Source organism: Pan paniscus, chromosome 7 (assembly GCF_029289425.2).
Source record: "Pan paniscus chromosome 7, NHGRI_mPanPan1-v2.0_pri, whole genome shotgun sequence".
Classification (NCBI taxonomy): Eukaryota; Metazoa; Chordata; class Mammalia; order Primates; family Hominidae; genus Pan; species Pan paniscus.
This window is the reverse complement of record NC_073256.2, coordinates 162459175-162482698: the sequence shown is the minus strand read 5'-3', so window position 1 is coordinate 162482698 and position 23524 is coordinate 162459175. Positions and strand designations below refer to the sequence as shown.

General features: G+C 61.6%; 1 protein-coding gene across 1 annotated transcript in view; it reads left to right on the top strand.

Moving 5' to 3' along the window:
- The first annotated feature begins 494 nt into the window (after positions 1-494).
- ZNF16 (zinc finger protein 16) overlaps positions 495-23524 on the top strand; it is a 43729-nt gene continuing 20699 nt past the window's right edge. Inside the window, exon 1 of the mRNA XM_055116165.2 lies at positions 495-688. The gene's annotated coding sequence lies outside the window, so the exon portion shown is untranslated. The remainder of the gene's footprint in view (positions 689-23524) is intronic.

Here is a 23524-nt window from a genome sequence, read left to right as displayed (position 1 = left end):
CACACCTGGCTAACTTTTGTATTTTTTGTAGAGATGGAGTCTCCCTATATTGCCCAGGCTGGTCTCAAACTCCTAGCCTCAAGCCATCCGCCCGCCTCTGCCTCCCAAGTGCTGGAATTACAGGCGTGGGACACCGTACCCAGCCTTATTTGTATTCTTTATGTCCAAGTGTACAATTCATTCCCGTATTAGAAATAATCCATGCACAATCTCACGAAAACATATTATCTACTGAAGGAATTTGAATTCTTCCATTTATCTATCTAATCACTTACTGATTGAATGATTCAGTTCTTCCAAAAAACGTATCCTTAGGTTTTTAGCAAACTACCATCTGTTCCCATTCTGGGGGCCTGTATATTAAAATCTCCCACTACAACAGTATATCTCATTCTCTCTGCATTTCTATTAGTGTCCCCTTTTCTTCAGTTGCCGCCTTGTTCAGTGCACGGGTCAACTCTGAAAAAAAGGGGAACAGAAGGGTCTCTGGCCTCAGGGCTAGCGGGACCAGGTCTGGGGCTGAACCACAGAGTCGCCCCGGCCTCCCGCCATCTAGAGAGGCTACGCTGTCCCAGATAGAACGAGCAGCGGGCCGGAATTCGGGGCGGGACTTCCGGGGGTCAGCCGGCGTTGGCTGAGACGTCTTCGTGCCACGGTGCTGCCTCCCTTCCAAGCGCGACCCGTTGAGGTTAGTTCCGCGAAGCTCCACGCCTCGGACCCTGCGTCTGGTTGTCCCTGATGCCCCCGTGGTTGGGGGGCCCAGGGGCCTCTCAGGGCTCAGACGGGGCGGGCAGCGAGATGGGGACCCCGGGCGGGGGCGGAGCCGCGCGGGGGGTTGTGGGAGCGCGGGGGGGGGCGGGGCGGGGGCAGCTTGGCCTGGGCTGGAGGTCAGAGCCTCTGGGGGCTGCCTCCGGTAGGGGGTCTCCGGAGAGACCCCGGGGTAAGGTCGCCGCGAGGGGCTGAGCCAGGACTCCGCCCACAGGCTGGTGGCGTTCCCGCCTGTCGGTGCCACCATTCGAGCTCGGGCGGAGCGACGGGGTGAAGGGGTGGCCTGCCCTTCCACACCTGTGGGATATCTCATCAGGTGGGACGAGAGACTGAGAAAAGAAATAAGACAAAGTATAGAGAAACAACAGTGGGCCCAGGAGAGCGGCACTCGGCACACTAAGGACCTGCACCAGCACCGGTCTCTGAGGGCTCTTAGTTTTTATTGATGATTATTTTCATTATCTCAGCAAGAGGAATGCAGTAGGAGAGCAGGGTGATAATAGGGAGAAGGTCAGCAAAAAAAGCATGTGAGCAAAAGAATCTGTGTCATAATTAAGTTTAAGGGGAGGTACTATGACTGGACGTGCACGTAAGCCAGATTTGTTTCTCTCCACCCAAACATCTCAGTGGAGTAAAGAAGAACAAGGCAGCATTGCTGCCAACATGTCTCACCTCCCACCATAGGGCGGTTTTTCTCCTAGCTCAGAATTGAACAAATGTACAATCGGGTTTTATACCGAGACATTCAGTTCCCAGGGGCAGGCAGGAGACAGTGGCCTTCCTCTATCTCAACTGCAAGAGGCTTTTCTCTTTTACTAATCCACCTCAGCACAGACCCTTTACGGGTGTTGGGCTGGGGGACGGTCAGGTCTTTCTCATCCCACGAGGCCACTTTTCAGACTATCACATGGGGAGAAACCTTGGACAATACCCGGCTTTCCAAGGCAGAGGTCCCTGCGGCTTATCGCAGAGCATTGTGCCCCTGGTTTATTGAGACTGGAGAATGGCGATGACTTTTACCAAGCATCTGCTTGTAAACATTTTGTTAACAAGGCACATCTTGCACAGCCCTAGATCCCTTAAACCTTGATTCCTACAACACATGTTTTTGTGAGCTCAAAGTTGGGGCAAAGTGGCTGGGGCAAAGTTACAAATTAACAGCATCTCAGCAAAGCATTTGTTCAAGGTACAGGTCAAAATGGAGTTTCTTATGTCTTCCCTTTCTACACAGACACAGTAACAGTCTGATCTTTCTTTTCCCTACATGGGGCAGCAGTGCGATGGGGTGGTTCCCAGCGCATGGGAGACAGGGTGGGTTCGCGGTTCCTGGTGTTCCATGAGAAGTCAGAGATGCACTGAGCAGAGCTGGGGGAGAAAGGGGGTTTCGCTCAGCCTCAGATGTCCTGCCTGGGAGGCCCAGTCAGTAGTGGGGTCGCTCTGCGTGTGGAGGAGGAACTCTGGGAGGGGAGGAGAGTTTGGGCCGGTTCTTCCCCACGGGGGAGGGTGCTGAGGGATCGGCCAGGGCCCATCCTGTGGCTGCTTGCTCTGGGAGGGTGGTGGCTGGCTCTTCCAGTTGTGTGACTCCTAAAGAGCGGGCTTAGCCTTTAGCCAGGAGACTCCACTTCCAAGCTTGTTCAGGCTGTTGGCCGAATCTGTTTTTCTTGAGGTTGGTCCTCAGAAGTGCTGGCTGCCAGCCTGAGTGGTCCTTAGCTCTCCGAGGTCCTTCCATGTGGCCCTCAGATCTTTCTCAGGCTTTTAAGGGCTCATTTGATTAGATTGAGTCCACCAGGGTAATTCATGTCCATAACCTTAATTCCCTCTGCAAAGTCCCTTTTGGTATGTAGTGTAACATAAGCACAAATTCCAGGGATTAGGATATGGACCTGGGGGAGAGGGGGCATTTATTTTGTGTCCTGGTAAGCAAGATCCCACACATAATGAAGTGAGAAAAATAAGGTGTGAAGCCATAGCATAGTTGGGTGTAATTTATCATTAAAAGGCAAACATATGTTTATATATTTGCTGTGTAAACCTAGATTAATCTGGAACAGTACACTAGAAACAAGGGAAACTGTGTGGCTGTTTGGGGAATTTTTCACCATAAATCCTTTTTACCTTTTAAATTTTGAGGTGACTATGCCCCTATTCAGAGACAATGAGAATTTAAAGTATTTTTAAATAAAATGAACTAAATAAATATTGCAGATTATTACGTCACCACTTGGATGGGGAGAGGTTTCCCTCGAGGAAACTGGGCATCTGCACTGTAAGGGCAGGCAGATGCAGTCACAGAGGGCCTTGTCACCCCCATCGCCCATGTCTCCTCCATTTCTGCTGCCACGTGGTAGGCACCTTAGTGCTGTACCTGCTTTGAGTCTCATCTCCCACCATTCCTCTGAGCACCCTGCCAAGTTAATCTTGAGATATTAGTTTTGTCTCTCCTGACACAGAAATGTGGCCAGTGTTTCATCTTCATCTGGCAGCCAAGGCCCCTTATCATTGGTCCATAGTAACCATCCCTGTGAGCTCTGTTCATATCTCCTTGCCTTCTCTCTCTAGCTTTTCCCTACACTTGTCCTCTGACCTTTTCACCCAGACCGCTAGTTGTGCATATTCCTCCTTGATGGTGATCCGAGTCCAGGAGCACCACCCCGCCCTTCTTTCCTCCCCACATGGCCTGCGGGTGACACCCGCCATCACGCTGACTCCCCGCACCACATGGCCTGCGGGTGACACCCGCCATCACGCTGACTCCCCGCACCACATGGCCTGCGGGTGACACCCGCCATCACGCTGACTCCCCGCACCACATGGCCTGCGGGTGACACCCGCCATCACGCTGACTCCCCGCACCACATGGCCTGCGGGTGACACCCGCCATCACGCTGACTCCCCGCACCACATGGCCTGCGGGTGACACCCGCCATCACGCTGACTCCCCGCACCACATGGCCTGCGGGTGACACCCGCCATCACGCTGACTCCCCGCACCACATGGCCTGCGGGTGACACCCGCCATCACGCTGACTCCCCGCACCACATGGCCTGCGGGTGACACCCGCCATGACGCTGACTCCCCGCACCACATGGCCTGCGGGTGACACCCGCCATGACGCTGACTCCCCGCACCACATGGCCTGCGGGTGACACCCGCCATCACGCTGACTCCCCGCACCACATGGCCTGCGGGTGACACCCGCCATGACGCTGACTCCCCGCACCACATGGCCTGCGGGTGACACCCGCCATCACGCTGACTCCCCGCACCACATGGCCTGCGGGTGACACCCGCCATGACGCTGACTCCCCGCACCACATGGCCTGCGGGTGACACCCGCCATGACGCTGACTCCCCGCACCACATGGCCTGCGGGTGACACCCGCCATCACGCTGACTCCCCGCACCACATGGCCTGCGGGTGACACCCGCCATCACGCTGACTCCCCGCACCACATGGCCTGCGGGTGACACCCGCCATCACGTTGACTCCCTGCACCACATGGCCTGCGGGTGACACCCGCCATCACGTTGACTCCCTGTACCACATGGCCTGCGGGTGACACCCACCATCACGCTGACTCCCTGCACCATCCTTCTGCCACCTTTCTTCACATCCCCTTTGCAGATCTCCTTGACCACACCCTCATTCTCAGCTGGTGCTCATGAAGGACAGAAGAGTCAATGTCAGTACAATGTGAGTGAAGGGCTGAGGTATATCAGTGCTCCCAGTGGGCACCCGGGCAGGGTATGGTGCATTTACACAGTGAGGGGGTGGGGGAATCAGTAACGTGGTCCATGTGAAGAGCCCGTCATGCCTCCACATGGGAGTGTCCTCTCTCCTGCTCACAGGGAGTAGTTAGGACTGGAGATGAGCCCAAGTTTGTGAATCTTAACAAGGGTGTTGATGCCTCAAGACTGGACATAATCACCAAGGAAGTTGGTGGCAGTGCAGAAGTGCACACTGGGGTGCCAACATGAAATGGGGAATGAGAGGCTAGGAGGGAGTAGCTGGTGCAAGTAAAGATGGGAACACCTGCTGTGGATGCTGCCAGGATGGTGCAACTCAGATAGAACTGACCACTAGGATTGGTAGGCGTTGACACATCCTGATGACATGTGGGGCTGCAGCACAGGCTGCCCCTGGCTGTTCACCCTTTGGAGCTGCTGTTCTCCCACTCTAGGTGGGTCTGGCGTGCCCAGCTTCAGAGCATTGTGAATGTCAGCAACAAGGAGTGAGAAGAGTGGTCACAGCAGGATACAGGCCCACAGCAGGACACAGGCCCACAGCAGGACACAGGCCCCACAGCAGGACACAGGCCCACAGCAGGATACAGGCCCACAGCAGGGTACAGACCCACAGCAGCGTACAGCATGGTACAGGCCCCACAGCAGTACACAGGCCCACAGCAGGATACAGGCCCACAGCAGGACACAGGCCCAACAGCAGGACACAGGCCCAACAGCAGGATACAGGCCCACAGCAGGACACAGCCCCACAGCAGGACACAGGCCCAACAGCAGGACACAGGCCCAACAGCAGGATACAGGCCCACAGCAGGACACAGCCCCACAGCAGGATACACGCCCAGCAGCAGGACACAGGCCAAACAGCAGGACACAGGCCCAACAGCAGGATACAGGCCCACAGCAGGACACAGGCCCAACAGCAGGACACAGGCCCAACAGCAGGATACAGGCCCACAGCAGGACACAGCCCCACAGCAGGACACAGGCCCACAGCAGGATACAGGCCCGCAGCAGGGTACAGGCCCCACAGCAGGACACAGGCCCAACAGCAGGATACAGGCCCACAGCAGGACACAGCCCCACAGCAGGATACACGCCCAGCAGCAGGACACAGGCCAAACAGCAGGACACAGGCCCAACAGCAGGATACAGGCCCACAGCAGGACACAGGCCCAACAGCAGGACACAGGCCCAACAGCAGGATACAGGCCCACAGCAGGACACAGCCCCACAGCAGGACACAGGCCCACAGCAGGATACAGGCCCGCAGCAGGGTACAGGCCCCACAGCAGGACACAGGCCCAACAGCAGGACACAGCCCCACAGCAGGACACAGGCCCACAGCAGGGTACAGTAGGGTACAGGCCCACAGCAGGGTACAGACCCAACAGCAGGGCACAGCCCCACAGCAGGACACAGGCCCACAGCAGGACACAGACCCACAGCACGGTACAGGCCCACAGTAGGACACAGGCCCAACAGCAGTACACAGGCCCCACAGCAGGACACAGGCCCCACAGCAGGACACAGACCCAACAGCAGGATACAGGCCCACAGCAGGACACAGCCCCACAGCAGGACACAGGCCCAACAGCAGGACACAGGCCCAACAGCAGGATACAGGCCCACAGCAGGACACAGCCCCACAGCAGGATACAGGCCCAGCAGCAGGACACAGGCCCAACAGCAGGATACAGGCCCACAGCAGGACACAGCCCCACAGCAGGACACAGGCCCACAGCAGGACACAGTCGCAACAGCAGTACACAGTCCCCACAGCAGGACACAGTCCCCACAGCAGGACACAGACCCAACAGCAGGATACAGGCCCACAGCAGGACACAGCCCCACAGCAGGACACAGGCCCACAGCAGGACACAGTCGCAACAGCAGTACACAGTCCCCACAGCAGGACACAGTCCCCACAGCAGGACACAGACCCAACAGCAGGATACAGGCCCACAGCAGGACACAGGCCCAACAGCAGGACACAGGCCCAACAGCAGGACACAAGTCCACAGCAGGACACAGGCCCAACAGCAGGACACAGGCCCACAGCAGGACACAGGCCCACAGCAGGACACAGGCCCAACCCCAGGACACAGCCCCACAGCAGGACACAGGCCGACAGCAGGACACAGGCCCATAAGCAGGAAACAGGCCCACAGCAGGACACAGGCCCAACAGCAGGACACAGGCCCACAGCAGGACACAAACCCCACAGCAGGACATAGGCCCACAGGAGGACACAGGCCCACAGCAGGGTACAGTAGGGTACAGGCCCACAGCAGGACACAGGCCCAACAGCAGGACATAGGCCCACAGCAGGACACAGGCCCACAGCAGGGTACAGTAGGGTACAGGCCCACAGCAGGACACAGGCCCAACAGCAGGACACAGGCCCAACAGCAGGATACAGGCTCACAGCAGGACACAGCCCCACAGCAGGACACAGGCCCAACAGCAGGACACAGGCCCAACAGCAGGATACAGGCCCACAGCAGGACCCAGCCCCACAGCAGGACACAGGCCCAACAGCAGGACACAGGCCCAACAGCAGGACACAGGCCCAACAGCAGGACACAGGCCCACAGCAGGACACAGCCCCACAGCAGGACACAGGCCCAACAGCAGGACACAGGCTCACAGCACGGTACAGGCCCACAGCAGGACACAGGCCCAACAGCAGTACACAGGCCCCACAGCAGGACACAGACCCAACAGCAGGATACAGGCCCACAGCAGGACACAGGCCCACAGCAGGACACAGCCCCACAGCAGGACACAGGCCCACAGCAGGATACAGGCCCAACAGCAAGACACAGGCCCACAGCAGGACACAGACCCAACAGCAGGACACAGACCCAACAGCAGGACACACACCCAACAGCAGGATACAGACCCACAGCACGGTACAGGGCCACAGCAGGGTACAGTAGGGTACAGGCCCACAGCAGGACACAGCCCCACAGCAGGACACAGGCCCAACAGCAGGATACAGGCGCACAGCAGGACACAGCCCCACAGCAGGACACAGGCCCACAGCAGGACACAGGCCCAACAGCAGGACACAGGCCCACAGCAGGACACAGGCCCAACAGCAGGACACAGGCCCAACAGCAGGACACAGGCCCAACAGCAGCGTACAGCACGGTACAGGCCCACAGCAGGACACAGGCCCACAGCAGGATACAGGCCCACAGCAGGACACAGGCCCAACAGCAGGACACAGGCCCACAGCAGGACTCAGGCCCAACAGCAGGACACAGGCCCAACAGCAGGACACAGGCCCAACAGCAGGACACAGGCCCACAGCAGGACACAGGCCCAACAGCAGGATACAGGCCCACAGCAGGACACAGGCCCACAGCAGGACAAAGGCCCACAGCAGGATACAGGCCCACAGCAGGACACAGGCCCAACAGCAGGACACAGGCCCAACAGCAGGACACAGGCCCAACAGCAGGACACAGGCCCACAGCAGGACACAGGCCCAACAGCAGGACACAGGCCCAACAGCAGGACACATGCCTAACAGCAGGACACAGGCCCACAGCAGGACACAGGCCCAACAGCAGGATACAGGCCCACAGCAGGACACAGGCCCAACAGCAGGACACAGGCCCAACAGCAGAACACAGGCCCCACAGCAGGACATAGGCCCACAGGAGGACACAGGCCCACAGCAGGGTACAGTAGGGTACAGGCCCACAGCAGGACACAGGCCCAACAGCAGGACACAGGCCCAACAGCAGGATACAGGCCCACAGCAGGACACAGTCCCACAGCAGGACACAGGCCCAACAGCAGGACACAGGCCCAACAGCAGAATATAGGCCCACAGCAGGACACAGTCCCACAGCAGGACACAGGCCCACAGCAGGACACAGGCCCACAGCAGGACACAGGCCCACAGCAGGACACAGCCCCACAGCAGGACACAGGCCCAACAGCAGGACACAGGCCCAACAGCAGGACACAGGCCCAACAGCAAGACACAGGCCCACAGCAGGACACAGACCCAACAGCAGGACACAGACCCAACAGCAGGACACACACCCAACAGCAGGATACAGACCCACAGCACGGTACAGGGCCACAGCAGGGTACAGTAGGGTACAGGCCCACAGCAGGACACAGCCCCACAGCAGGACACAGGCCCAACAGCAGGATACAGGCGCACAGCAGGACACAGCCCCACAGCAGGACACAGGCCCACAGCAGGACACAGGCCCAACAGCAGGACACAGGCCCACAGCAGGACACAGGCCCAACAGCAGGACACAGGCCCAACAGCAGGACACAGGCCCAACAGCAGCATACAGCACGGTACAGGCCCACAGCAGGACACAGGCCCACAGCAGGATACAGGCCCACAGCAGGACACAGGCCCAACAGCAGGACACAGGCCCACAGCAGGACTCAGGCCCAACAGCAGGACACAGGCCCAACAGCAGGACACAGGCCCAACAGCAGGACACAGGCCCACAGCAGGACACAGGCCCAACAGCAGGATACAGGCCCACAGCAGGACACAGGCCCACAGCAGGACAAAGGCCCACAGCAGGATACAGGCCCACAGGACACAGGCCCAACAGCAGGACACAGGCCCAACAGCAGGACACAGGCCCAACAGCAGGACACAGGCCCACAGCAGGACACAGGCCCAACAGCAGGACACAGGCACAACAGCAGGACACAGGCCCAACAGCAGGACACAGGCCCACAGCAGGACACAGGCCCAACAGCAGGATACAGGCCCACAGCAGGACACAGGCCCAACAGCAGGACACAGGCCCAACAGCAGGACACAGGCCCCACAGCAGGACATAGGCCCACAGGAGGACACAGGCCCACAGCAGGGTACAGTAGGGTACAGGCCCACAGCAGGACACAGGCCCAACAGCAGGACACAGGCCCAACAGCAGGATACAGGCCCACAGCAGGACACAGTCCCACAGCAGGACACAGGCCCAACAGCAGGACACAGGCCCAACAGCAGAATATAGGCCCACAGCAGGACACAGTCCCACAGCAGGACACAGTCCCACAGCAGGACACAGGCCCACAGCAGGACACAGGCCCACAGCAGGACACAGCCCCACAGCAGGACACAGGCCCAACAGCAGGACACAGGCCCAACAGCAGGACACAGGCCCAACAGCAGGACACAGGCCCACAGCAGGACACAGCCCCACAGCAGGACACAGGCCCAACAGCAGGACACAGGCCCAACAGCAGGACACAGGCCCACAGCAGGACACAGCCCCACAGCAGGACACAGGCCCAACAGCAGGACACAGGCCCCACAGCAGGACACAGGCCCACAGCAGGGTACAGGCCCACAGCAGGACATAGCCCCACAGCAGGACACAGGCCCACAGCAGGGTACAGTAGGGTACCGGCCCACAGCAGGGTACAGGCCCAACAGCAGGGCACAGCCCCACAGCAGGACACAGGCCCACAGCAGGACACAGACCCACAGCACGGTACAGGCCCACAGTAGGACACAGGCCCAACAGCAGTACACAGGCCCCACAGCAGGACACAGGCCCAACAGCAGGACACAGGCCCACAGCAGGACACAGGCCCACAGCAGGACACAGGCCCCACAGCAGGACACAGGCCCACAGCAGGAAACAGCCCCACAGCGGGACACAGCCCCTCAGCAGGACACAGGCCCAACAGCAGGACACAGGCCCACAGCAGGACACAGCCCCACAGCAGGACACAGGCCCCACAGCAGGACACAGGCCCCACAGCAGGACACAGGCCCACAGCAGGATACAGGCCCACAGCAGGGTACAGGCCCACAGCAGCGTAGAGCACGGTACAGGCCCCACAGCAGGACACAGGCCCAACAGCAGGACACAAGCCTAACAGCAGGACACAGGCCCAACAGCAGGATACAGGCCCACAGCACGACACAGCCCCACAGCAGGACACAGGCCCAACAGCAGGACACAGGCCCACAGCAGGACACAGCCCCACAGCAGGACACAGGCCCAACAGCAGGACACAGGCCCACACCAGGACACAGCCCCATAGCAGGACACAGGCCCACAGCAGGACACAGCCCCACAGCAGGACACAGGCCCACAGCAGGACACAGCCCCACAGCAGGACACAGGCCCACAGCAGGGTACAGGCCCACAGCAGGACATAGCCCCACAGCAGGACACAGGCCCACAGCAGGGTACAGTAGGGTACAGGCCCACAGCAGGACACAGGCCCAACAGCAGGACATAGGCCCACAGCAGGACACAGGCCCACAGCAGGGTACAGTAGGGTACAGGCCCACAGCAGGACACAGGCCCAACAGCAGGACACAGGCCCAACAGCAGGATACAGGCTCACAGCAGGACCCAGCCCCACAGCAGGACACAGGCCCAACAGCAGGACACAGGCCCAACAGCAGGATACAGGCCCACAGCAGGACCCAGCCCCACAGCAGGACACAGGCCCAACAGCAGGACACAGGCCCAACAGCAGGACACAGGCCCACAGCAGGACACAGCCCCACAGCAGGACACAGGCCCAACAGCAGGACACAGGCTCACAGCACGGTACAGGCCCACAGCAGGACACAGGCCCAACAGCAGTACACAGGCCCCACAGCAGGACACAGACCCAACAGCAGGATACAGGCCCACAGCAGGACACAGCCCCACAGCAGGACACAGGCCCAACAGCAGGACACAGGCCCAACAGCAGGACACAGGCCCACAGCAGGACACAGCCCCACAGCAGGACACAGGCCCAACAGCAGGACACAGGCCCAACAGCAGGACACAGGCCCACAGCAGGACACAGCCCCACAGCAGGACACAGGCCCAACAGCAGGACACAGGCCCCACAGCAGGACACAGGCCCACAGCAGGGTACAGGCCCACAGCAGGACATAGCCCCACAGCAGGACACAGGCCCACAGCAGGGTACAGTAGGGTACAGGCCCACAGCAGGGTACAAGCCCAACAGCAGGGCACAGCCCCACAGCAGGACACAGGCCCACAGCAGGACACAGACCCACAGCACGGTACAGGCCCACAGTAGGACACAGGCCCAACAGCAGTACACAGGCCCCACAGCAGGACACAGACCCAACAGCAGGATACAGGCCCACAGCAGGACACAGCCCCACAGCAGGACACAGGCCCAACAGCAGGACACAGACCCAACAGCAGGATACAGGCCCACAGCAGGACACAGCCCCACAGCAGGACACAGGCCCAACAGCAGGACACAGACTCAAAGCACGGTACAGGCCCACAGCAGGACACAGGCCCAACAGCAGTACACAGGCCCCACAGCAGGACACAGACCCAACAGCAGGATACAGGCCCACAGCAGGACACAGCCCCACAGCAGGACACAGCCCCACAGCAGGACACAGGCCCCACAGCAGGACACAGGCCCACTGCAGGATACAGGCCCACAGCAGGGTACAGGCCCACAGCAGCGTACAGCACGGTACAGGCCCCACAGCAGGACACAGGCCCACAGCAGGGTACAGGCCCACAGCAGGACACAGGCCCAACAGCAGGACACAGGCCCAACAGCAGGACACAGGCCCACAGCAGGACACAGCCCCACAGCAGGACACAGGCCCAACAGCAGGACACAGGCCCAACAGCAGGACACAGGCCCACAGCAGGATACAGGCCCACAGCAGGGTACAGACCCACAGCAGCGTACAGCACGGTACAGGCCCCACAGCAGGACACAGGCCCACAGCAGGATACAGGCCTACAGCAGGACACAGGCCCAACAGCAGGACACAGGCCCAACAGCAGGATACAGCCCCACAGCAGGACACAGCCCCACAGCAGGACACAGGCCCAACAGCAGGACACAGGCCCAACAGCAGGATACAGGCCCACAGCAGGACACAGCCCCACAGCAGGACACAGGCCCACAGCAGGACACAGGCGCAACAGCAGTACACAGTCCCCACAGGAGGACACAGACCCAACAGCAGGATACAGGCCCACAGCAGGACACAGGCCCACAGCAGGACACAGGCCCAACAGAAGGACACAGGCCCAACAGCAGGATACAGGCCCACAGCGGGACACAGCCCCACAGCGGGACACAGGCCCACAGCGGGACACAGGCCCAACAGCGGGACACAGGCCCACAGCGGGACACAGGCCCAACAGCAGGACACAAGTCCACAGCAGGACACAGGCCCAACAGCAGGACACAGGCCCACAGCAGGACACAGGCCCAACACCAGGACACAGGCCCAACACCAGGACACAGCCCCACAGCAGGACACAGCCCCACAGCAGGACACAGGCCCACAGCAGGACACAGGCCCATAAGCAGGACACAGGCCCAACAGCAGGACACAGGCCCACAGCAGGACACAGGCCTAACAGCAGGACACAGGCCCACAGCAGGACACAAGCCCCACAGCAGGACATAGACCCACAGGAGGACACAGGCCCACAGCAGGGTACAGTAGGGTACAGGCCCACAGCAGGACACAGGCCCAACAGCAGGACATAAGCCCACAGCAGGACACAGGCCCACAGCAGGGTACAGTACGGTACAGGCCCACAGCAGGACACAGGCCCAACAGCAGGATACAGGCCCACAGCAGGACACAGCCCCACAGCAGGACACAGGCCCAACAGCAGGACACAGGCCCAACAGCAGGATACAGGCCCACAGCAGGACCCAGCCCCACAGCAGGACACAGGCCCAACAGCAGGACACAGGCCCAACAGCAGGATACAGGCCCACAGCAGGACACAGCCCCACAGCAGGACACAGGCCCAACAGCAGGACACAGGCTCAAAGCACGGTACAGGCCCACAACAGGACACAGGCCCCACAGCAGTACACAGGCCCCACAGCAGGACACAGACCCAACAGCAGGATACAGGCCCACAGCAGGACACAGCCCCACAGCAGGACACAGGCCCACAGCAGGATACAGGCCCAACAGCAGGACACAGGCCCACAGCAGGACACAGACCCAACAGCAGGACACAGACCCAACAGCAGGATACAGGCCCACAGCAGGACACAGCCCCACAGCAGGACACAGGCCCAACAGCAGGACACAGACCCAACAGCAGGATACAGGCCCACAGCAGGACACAGCCCCACAGCAGGACACAGGCCCAACAGCAGGACACAGACTCAAAGCACGGTACAGGCCCACAACAGGACACAGGCCCAACAGCAGTACACAGGCCCCACAGCAGGACACAGACCCAACAGCAGGATACAGGCCCACAGCAGGACACAGCCCCACAGCAGGACACAGCCCCACAGCAGGACACAGGCCCCACAGCAGGACACAGGCCCACTGCAGGATACAGGCCCACAGCAGGGTACAGGCCCACAGCAGCGTACAGCACGGTACAGGCGCCACAGCAGGACACAGGCCCACAGCAGCATACAGGCCCATAGCAGGACACAGGCCCAACAGCAGGACACAGGCCCAACAGCAGGACACAGCCCCACAGCAGGACACAGCCCCACAGCAGGACACAGGCCCAACAGCAGGACACAGGCCCAACAGCAGGACACAGGCCCACAGCAGGATACAGGCCCACAGTAGGGTACAGACCCACAGCAGCGTACAACACGGTACAGGCCCCACAGCAGGACACAGGCCCACAGCAGGATACAGGCCCACAGCAGGACAGAGGCCCAACAGCAGGACACAGGCCCAACAGCAGGATACAGGCCCACAGCAGGACACAGCCCCACAGCAGGACACAGGCCCAACAGCAGGACACAGGCCCAACAGCAGGACACAGGCCCACAGCAGGACACAGCCCCACAGCAGGATACAGGCCCAACAGCAGGACACAGGCCCAACAGCAGGACACAGGCCCAACAGCAGGATACAAGTCCACAACAGGACACAGGCACAACAGCAGGACACAGGCCCAACAGCAGGATACAGGCCCACAGCAGGACACAGCCCCACAGCAGGACACAGGCCCACAGCAGGATACAGGCCCGCAGCAGGGTACAGGCCCCACAGCAGGACACAGGCCCAACAGCAGGACACAGCCCCACAGCAGGACACAGGCCCACAGCAGGGTACAGTAGGGTACAGGCCCACAGCAGGGTACAGACCCAACAGCAGGGCACAGCCCCACAGAAGGACACAGGCCCACAGCAGGACACAGACCCACAGCACGGTACAGGCCCACAGTAGGACACAGGCCCAACAGCAGTACACAGGCCCCACAGCAGGACACAGGCCCCACAGCAGGACACAGACCCAACAGCAGGATACAGGCCCACAGCAGGACACAGCCCCACAGCAGGACACAGGCCCAACAGCAGGACACAGGCCCAACAGCAGGACACAGGCCCACAGCAGGACACAGCCCCACAGCAGGACACAGGCCCACAGCAGGACACAGGCGCAACAGCAGTACACAGTCCCCACAGCAGGACACAGACCGAACAGCAGGATACAGGCCCACAGCAGGACACAGGCCCACAGCAGGACACAGGCCCAACAGCAGGACACAGGCCCAACAGCAGGATACAGGCCCACAGCGGGACACAGCCCCACAGCGGGACACAGGCCCACAGCGGGACACAGGCCCAACAGCGGGACACAGGCCCACAGCGGGACACAGGCCCAACAGCGGGACACAAGTCCACAGCAGGACACAGGCCCAACAGCGGGACACAGGCCCAACACCAGGACACAGGCCCAACACCAGGACACAGCACCACAGCAGGACACAGCCCCACAGCAGGACACAGGCCCACAGCAGGACACAGGCCCATAAGCAGGACACAGGCCCAACAGCAGGACACAGGCCCACAGCAGGACACAGGCCCAACAGCAGGACACAGGCCCACAGCAGGACACAAGCCCCACAGCAGGACATAGACCCACAGGAGGACACAGGCCCACAGCAGGGTACAGTAGGGTACAGGCCCACAGCAGGACACAGGCCCAACAGCAGGACATAGGCCCACAGCAGGACACAGGCCCACAGCAGGGTACAGTAGGGTACAGGCCCACAGCAGGACACAGGCCCAACAGCAGGATACAGGCCCACAGCAGGACACAGCCCCACAGCAGGACACAGGCCCAACAGCAGGACACAGGCCCAACAGCAGGATACAGGCCCACAGCAGGACCCAGCCCCACAGCAGGACACAGGCCCAACAGCAGGACACAGGCCCAACAGCAGGATACAGGCCCACAGCAGGACACAGCCCCACAGCAGGACACAGGCCCAACAGCAGGACACAGGCCCACAGCAGGACACAGGCCCAACAGCAGGACACAGGCCCAACAGCAGGACACAGGCCCACAGCAGGACAGAGGCCCACAGCAGGACACAGGCCCAACACCAGGACACAGCCCCACAGCAGGACACAGGCCGACAGCAGGACACAGGCCCATAAGCAGGAAACAGGCCCACAGCAGGACACAGGCCCAACAGTAGGACACAGGCCCACAGCAGGACACAGGCCCAACAGCAGGACACAGGCCCACAGCAGGACACAAACCCCACAGCAGGACATAGGCCCACAGGAGGACACAGGCCCACAGCAGGGTACAGTAGGGTACAGGCCCACAGCAGGACACAGGCCCAACAGCAGGACACAGGCCCACAGCAGGACACAGGCCCACAGCAGGGTACAGTAGGGTACAGGCCCACAGCAGGACACAGGCCCACAGCAGGATACAGGCCCACAGCAGGACACAGGCCCAACAGCAGGACACAGGCCCAACAGCAGGACACAGGCCCACAGCAGGACACAGGCCAAACAGCAGGACACAGGCCCACAGCAGGACACAGGCCCAACAGCGGGACACAGGCCCAACAGCGGGACACAGGCCCCACAGCACGACACAGGCCCACAGGAGGACACAGGCCCACAGCAGGACACAGGCCCAACAGCAGGACACAGGCCCAACAGTAGGATACAGGCCCACAGCAGGACACAGGCCCAACAGCAGGACACAGGCCCAACAGCAGGACACGGGCGCACAGCAGGACACGGGCCCAACAGCAAGACACGGGCCCAACAGCAAGACACGGGCCCAACAGCAAGACACGGGCCCACAGCAGGACACAGGCCGAACAGCAGGATACAGGCCCACAGCAGGACACAGGCCCACAGCAGGACACAGGCCCAACAGCAGGACATAGGCCCACAGCAGGACACAGGCCCACAGCAGGGTACAGTAGGGTACAGGCCCACAGCAGGACACAGGCCCAACAGCAGCACACAGGCCCAACAGCAGGATACAGGCCCACAGCAGGACACAGGCCCAACAGCAGGACACAGGCCCAACAGCAGGACACAGGCCCACAGCAGGACACAGCCCCACAGCAGGACACAGGCCCAACAGCAGGACACAGGCCCACAGCAGGACACAGGCCCAACAGCAGGACACAGGCCCAACAGCAGGACACAGGCCCACAGCAGGACACAGGCCCACAGCAGGACACAGGCCCCACAGCAGGACACAGGCCCACAGCAGGACACAGCCCCACAGCAGGACACAGCCCCTCAGTAGGACACAGGCCCAACAGCAGGACACAGGCCCACAGCAGGACACAGCCCCACAGCAGGACATAGGCCCCACAGCAGGACACAGGCCCCACAGCAGGACACAGGCCCACAGCAGGATACAGGCCCACAGCAGGGTACAGGCCCACAGCAGCGTAGAGCACGGTACAGGCCCCACAGCAGGACACAGGCCCAACAGCAGGACACAGGCCCAACAGCAGGATACAGGCCCACAGCACGACACAGCCCCACAGCAGGACACAGGCCCAACAGCAGGACACAGGCCCACAGCAGGACACAGGCCCAACAGCAGGACACAGGCCCACAGCAGGACACAGCCCCACAGCAGGACACAGCCCCACAGCAGGACACAGGCCCACAGCAGGACACAGCCCCACAGCAGGACACAGGCCCACAGCAGGGTACAGGCCCACAGCAGGACATAGCCCCACAGCAGGACACAGGCCCACAGCAGGGTACAGTAGGGTACAGGCCAACAGCAGGGTACAGGCCCAACAGCAGGGCACAGCCCCACAGCAGGACACAGGCCCACAGCAGGACACAGGCCCACAGCACGGTACAGGCCCACAGTAGGACACAGGCCCAACAGCAGTACACAGGCCCCACAGCAGGACACAGACCCCACAGCAGGACACAGGCCCACAGCAGGACACAGGCCCACAGCAGGGTACAGGCCCACAGCAGCGTATAGCACGGTACAGGCCCCACAGCAGGACACAGGCCCACAGCAGGACACAGGCCCACAGCAGGATGCAGGCCCACAGCAGGACACAGGCCCAACAGCAGGACACAGGCCCAACAGCAGGATACAGGCCCACAGCAGGACACAGACCCACAGCACGGTACAGGCCCACAGTAGGACACAGGCCCAACAGCAGTACACAGGCCCCACAGCAGGACACAGGCCCCACAGCAGGACACAGACCCAACAGCAGGATACAGGCCCACAGCAGGACACAGCCCCAGAGCAGGACACAGGCCCAACAGCAGGACACAGGCCCAACAGCAGGATACAGGCCCACAGCAGGACACAGCCCCACAGCAGGACACAGGCCCAACAGCAGGACACAGGCTCACAGCACGGTACAGGCCCACAGCAGGACACAGGCGCAACAGCAGTACACAGGCCCCACAGCAGGACACAGACCCAACAGCAGGATACAGGCCCACAGCAGGACACAGCCCCACAGCAGGACACAGGCCCAACAGCAGGACACAGGCCCAACAGCAGGATACAGGCCCACAGCAGGACACAGCCCCACAGCAGGACACAGGCCCAACAGCAGGACACAGGCCGACAGCAGGACACAGGCCCAACAGCAGGACACAGGCCCAACAGCAGGACACAGGCCCACAGCAGGACAGAGGCCCACAGCAGGACACAGGCCCAACACCAGGACACAGCCCCACAGCAGGACACAGGCCGACAGCAGGACACAGGCCCATAAGCAGGAAACAGGCCCACAGCAGGACACAGGCCCAACAGTAGGACACCGGCCCACAGCAGGACACAGGCCCAACAGCAGGACACAGGCCCACAGCAGGACACAAACCCCACAGCAGGACATAGGCCCACAGGAGGACACAGGCCCACAGCAGGGTACAGTAGGGTACAGGCCCACAGCAGGACACAGGCCCAACAGCAGGACACAGGCCCACAGCAGGACACAGGCCCACAGCAGGGTACAGTAGGGTACAGGCCCACAGCAGGACACAGGCCCAACAGCAGGACACAGGCCCAACAGCAGGATACAGGCTCACAGGAGGACACAGCCCCACAGCAGGACACAGGCCCAACAGCAGGACACAGGCCCAACAGCAGGATACAGGCCCACAGCAGGACCCAGCCCCACAGCAGGAGACAGGCCCAACAGCAGGATACAGGCCCACAGCAGGACACAGCCCCACAGCAGGACACAGGCCCAACAGCACGACACAGGCTCACAGCACGGTACAGGCCCACAGCAGGACACAGGCCCAACAGCAGTACACAGGCCCCACAGCAGGACACAGACCCAACAGCAGGATACAGGCCCACAGCAGGACACAGCCCCACAGCAGGACACAGGCCCACAGCAGGATACAGGCCCAACAGCAAGACACAGGCCCACAGCAGGACACAGACCCAACAGCAGGACACAGACCCAACAGCAGGACACACACCCAACAGCAGGATACAGACCCACAGCACGGTACAGGCCCACAGCTGGGTACAGTAGGGTACAGGCCCACAGCAGGACACAGCCCCACAGCAGGACACAGGCCCAACAGCAGGATACAGGCGCACAGCAGGACACAGCCGCACAGCAGGACACAGCCCCACTGCAGGACACAGGCCCACAGCAGGACACAGGCCCAACAGCAGGACACAGGCCCACAGCAGGACACAGGCCCAACAGCAGGACACAGGCCCAACAGCAGCGTACAGCACGGTACAGGCCCACAGCAGGACACAGGCCCACAGCAGGACACAGGCCCAACAGCAGGACACAGGCCCAACAGCAGGAGACAGGCCCACAGCAGGACACACGCCCAACAGCAGGACACAGACCCAACAGCAGGACACAGGCCCAACAGCAGGACACAGGCCCACAGCAGGACACAGGCCCAACAGCAGGATACAGGCCCACAGCAGGACACAGGCCCAACAGCAGGACACAGGCCCAACAGCAGGACACAGGCCCCACAGCAGGACATAGGCCCACAGGAGGACACAGGCCCACAGCAGGGTACAGTAGGGTACAGGCCCACAGCAGGACACAGGCCCAACAGCAGGACACAGGCCCAACAGCAGGATACAGACCCACAGCAGGACACAGTCCCACAGCAGGACACAGGCCCAACAGCAGGACACAGGCCCAACAGCAGGATATAGGCCCACAGCAGGACACAGTCCCACAGCAGGAGACAGGCCCACAGCAGGACACAGGCCCCACAGCAGGACACAGGCCCCACAGCAGGACACAGGCCCACAGCAGGACACAGCCCCACAGCAGGACACAGGCCCAACAGCAGGACACAGGCCCACAGCAGGACACAGCCCCACAGCAGGACACAGGCCCAACAGCAGGACACAGGCCCCACAGCAGGACACAGGCCCACAGCAGGACATAGCCCCACAGCAGGACACAGGCCCACAGCAGGGTACAGTAGGGTACAGGCCCACTGCAGGGTACAGGCCCAACAGCAGGGCACAGCCCCACAGCAGGACACAGGCCCACAGCAGGACACAGACCCACAGCACGGTACAGGCCCACAGTGGGACACAGGCCCAACAGCAGTACACAGGCCCCACAGCAGGACACAGACCCAACAGCAGGATACAGGCCCACAGCAGGACACAGCCCCACAGCAGGACACAGGCCCACAGCAGGATACAGGCCCAACAGCAGGACACAGGCCCACAGCAGGACACAGACCCAACAGCAGGACACACACCCAACAGCGGGACACACACCCAACAGCAGGATACAGACCCACAGCACGGTACAGGCCCACAGCAGGGTACAGTAGGGTACAGGCCCACAGCAGGACACAGCCCCACAGCAGGACACAGGCCCAACAGCAGGATACAGGCCCACAGCAGGACACAGCCCCACAGCAGGACACAGGCCCACAGCAGGACACAGGCCCCACAGCAGGACACAGACCCAACAGCAGGATACAGGCCCACAGCAGGACACAGCCCCACAGCAGGACACAGGCCCAACAGCAGGACACAGGCCCAACAGCAGGATACAGGCCCACAGCAGGACACAGCCCCACAGCAGGACACAGTCCCAACAGCAGGACACAGGCTCACAGCACGGTACAGGCCCACAGCAGGACACAGGCCCAACAGCAGTACACAGGCTCCACAGCAGGACACAGACCCAACAGCAGGATACAGGCCCACAGCAGGACACAGCCCCACAGCAGGACACAGGCCCACAGCAGGATACAGGCCCAACAGCAGGACACAGGCCCACAGCAGGACACAGACCCAACAGCAGGACACAGACCCAACAGCAGGACACACACCCAACAGCAGGATACAGACCCACAGCACGGTACAGGCCCACCGCAGGGTACACTAGGGTACAGGCCCACCGCAGGGTACACTAGGGTACAGGCCCACAGTAGGATACAGGCCCAACAGCAGGACACAGGCCCAACAGCAGGACACAGCCCCACAGCAGGACACAGGCCCACAGCAGGATACAGGCCCAACAGCAGGACACAGGCCCACAGCAGGACACAGACCCAACAGCAGGACACAGACCCAAGAGGAGGACACACACCCAACAGCAGGATACAGACCCACAGCACGGTACAGGCCCACAGCAGGGTACAGTAGGGTACAGGCCCACAGCAGGACACAGCCCCACAGCAGGACACAGGCCCAACAGCAGGATACAAGCCCACAGCAGGACACAGCCCCACAGCAGGACACAGGCCCACAGCAGGACACAGGCCCAACAGCAGGACACAGGCCCACAGCAGGACACAGGCCCAACAGCAGCGTACAGCACGGTACAGGCCCACAGCAGGACACAGGCCCACAGCAGGACACAGGCCAACAGTAGGATACAGGTCCAACAGCAGGATACAGGCCCACAGCAGGATACAGGCCCACAGCAGGACACAGGCCCAACAGCAGGACACAGGCCCACAGCAGGACACAGGCCCAACAGCAGGACACAGGCCCACAGCAAGACACAGGCCCAACAGCAGGACACAGGCCCACAGCAGGACACAGGCCCAACAGCAGGACACAGGCTCACAGCACGGTACAGGCCCACAGCAGGACACAGACCCAACAGCAGGATACAGGCCCACAGCAGGACACAGCCCCACAGCAGGACACAGGCCCAAAAGCAGGACACAGGCTCACAGCACGGTACAGGCCCACAGCAGGACACAGACCCAACAGCAGGATACAGGCCCACAGCAGGACACAGCCCCACAGCAGGACACAGGCCCACAGCAGGATACAGGCCCAACAGCAGGACACAGGGCCACAGCAGGACACAGACCCTACAGCAGGACACAGACCCAACAGCAGGACACACACCCAACAGCAGGATACAGACCCACAGCACGGTACAGGCCCACCGCAGGGTACACTAGGGTACAGGCCCACCGCAGGGTACACTAGGGTACAGGCCCACAGCAGGATACAGGCCCACAGCAGGACCCAGCCCCACAGCAGGACACAGGCCCAACAGGAGGACACAGGCCCAACAGCAGGATACAGGCCCACAGCAGGACACAGGCCCAACAGCAGGACACAGGCTCACAGCACGGTACAGGCCCACAGCAGGACACAGGCCCAACAGCAGTACACAGGCCCCACAGCAGGACACAGACCCAACAGCACGATACAGGCCCACAGCAGGACACAGCCCCACAGCAGGACACAGGCCCACAGCAGGATACAGGCCCAACAGCAAGACACAGGCCCACAGCAGGACACAGACCCAACAGCAGGACACAGACCCAACAGCAGGACACACACCCAACAGCAGGATACAGACCCAGAGCACGGTACAGGCCCACAGCAGGGTACAGTAGGGTACAGGCCCACAGCAGGACACAGCCCCACAGCAGGACACAGGCCCAACAGCAGGATACAGGTGCACAGCAGGACACAGCCCCACAGCAGGACACAGGCCCACAGCAGGACACAGGCCCAACAGCAGGACACAGGCCCACAGCAGGACACAGGCCCAACAGCAGGACACAGGCCCAACAGCAGGACACAGGCCCAACAGCAGCGTACAGCACGGTACAGGCCCACAGCAGGACACAGGCCCACAGCAGGATACAGGCCCACAGCAGGACACAGGCCCAACAGCAGGACACAGGCCCAACAGCAGGACACAGGCCCACAGCAGGACACAGGCCCAAGAGCAGGACACAGGCCCAACAGCAGGACACAGGCCCAACAGCAGGACACAGGCCCACAGCAGGACACAGGCCCACAGCAGGACACAGGCCCAACAGCAGGACACAGGCCCCACAGCAGGACATAGGCCCACAGGAGGACACAGGCCCACAGCAGGGTACAGTAGGGTACAGGCCCACAGCAGGACACAGGCCCAACAGCAGGACACAGGCCCAACAGCAGGATACAGGCCCACAGCAGGACACAGTCCCACAGCAGGACACAGGCCGAACAGCAGGACACAGGCCCAACAGCAGGATACAGGCCCACAGCAGGACACAGTCCCACAGCAGGACACAGGCCCACAGCAGGGCACAGGCCCACAGCAGGACACAGGCCCCACAGCAGGACACAGGCCCACAGCAGGACACAGCCCCACAGCAGGACACAGCCCCACAGCAGGACACAGGCCCAACAGCAGGACACAGGCCCAACAGCAGGACACAGGCCCACAGCAGGACACAGCCCCACAGCAGGACACAGGCCCAACAGCAGGACACAGGCCCAACAGCAGGACACAGGCCCACAGCACGACACAGCCCCAC